Genomic DNA, 1637 nt, shown 5'->3' on the forward strand with positions numbered 1-1637 from the left:
TGTAAGCTAGAGGAGGACGGTCTCAAGATTCTGCGGGAGATGTCCAACCTTAAGGTTCTCGTTCTGTATTTCGAAGTCGTTCCGAGAGAGCCGGTAGCCATCAGAGGTGGAGGGTTTCCCAGGCTTATGAAACTCACTATTTACAGTCGAGTGCCACGGGTGTTCTTCCAGGAAGGAGCTATGCCCATGCTTGAATGGCTTGTTATCGTGTTCCAGTTCTATGCTGGCCCACCAAATAGAGATCCTGTCGGTATCAATCATCTCACGAAACTCAGCGTAGTCGAGATTCGCTGTGAAGAGAAATGGTACAGCACAGACACCCCGTGCATCAGCGCCACAATTGACGTCCTTAGAGAAGAAGCATGGGAGCATCGCAACGATGTGTTATTTTCTGTCACTGCTTACAGTTCAGGGACTTACGCAGCGAACAAAAATAGTGCAGATATTTTGGAAGAGGTCAATGACGCTTGCAGCAGTGAGACGGGCGAGTTCGAACGAGGAGGAGAGCAGCAGCAGGGTGAGATGGAGGAAGAGGGGAGCCAGGCATAATTGCTAGCCTTGACCAGCATTCACGAAATATAATGGTAACCAGTCTCACACTCGCAATGTAGCAGCTTAACTGTCATGCTTTTCATCAATTAGGGCATGTACAATGGTTCTATCTTAGGAATACCACGTATAGGATAGATGATGACGTGGAGGAGAGACAAGTCATAAGAAAATATTGTCTTCTCTTATTTAAGTGAAGACAAGAGATGATCTTTTTTTTTTGACGGGACAAGAGATGATCTCTTAGCACTATATGTCTCACCATGTTTTTAAGAATGGCTAGTTATTGAAGATAAGACTAAGAGATGACCCATTGTAGACATGTTTTCTTGTCATCTCTAAATTACATGCAAGACTTAAAATAAGACTATCTTGTCAACCATTTTACATGCCTTATATATACGGACACTAATTTTATCACTGTTTCATCTTTCCTTCTTTTTCTGCCCTTTCCGTGGCATGCAGATGCAGGCTATGTGGCGCTTCCCCGCGTGTCTTCCATCCTAGACGTGGTGACATCGGGGCTACACAAGACACACAACACTCTTCTTCGGAAAATGCAGGCTGAGCTTTCCCTGTCGGCCTGTACTACAACACTACCGATGATTCTTGGCTGCCACCGATGATTCCTCGGCCTTTCCCTCTGCCGTCTCCAGCCAAATCTGGGAGGTCTGCTGCTGGATCTGGCATCCCACCCTACTCCTTGATTGTTTTTTTGCTAGATATGAGCGTCTTGCTATTGGATCGGGTTGTCATTTGTTCTCCTCGAGTCCGCCGGTTGGTTGGCTAGGTCATTTCGGAACCGCATGTGCTCTCCCTCGTCCCCGGTTGTCTCCCTCCTCGGCGCCCAGTTGATCACCTCTCTTTTGGATCTTCAGGTTCTCTTGTAGGCGAGGTGGTGGCCGACCTGGCTGGACGGGATGCTTGATGCATGGCTAGTCCGTGGTTGCCTGATCCTAGTGATGGCACTTCACTCGTAGTATACATGTTTTGATCCGCCGTATCTTGTGGTTGATGTTCTCCGGACGATGCTGGCAACCATCGTGGTCGGTTGTGTTCTATTTGGATCTATTTGGGATACCCAAGAC

The 1637-nt window shown here is 47.6% G+C and overlaps 1 long non-coding RNA gene across 1 annotated transcript; it reads left to right on the plus strand.

The window, feature by feature from the left end:
- The first annotated feature begins 11 nt into the window (after positions 1-11).
- LOC123177827 (uncharacterized) lies at positions 12-1637 on the plus strand. The gene is made up of 3 exons (XR_006489146.1): positions 12-584; positions 1015-1218; positions 1428-1637. It is a non-coding gene; the product is annotated as an uncharacterized lncRNA (long non-coding RNA).

The sequence above is a fragment of the Triticum aestivum genome, unplaced genomic scaffold, assembly GCF_018294505.1.
Source record: "Triticum aestivum cultivar Chinese Spring unplaced genomic scaffold, IWGSC CS RefSeq v2.1 scaffold215445, whole genome shotgun sequence".
Taxonomy (NCBI): Eukaryota; Viridiplantae; Streptophyta; class Magnoliopsida; order Poales; family Poaceae; genus Triticum; species Triticum aestivum.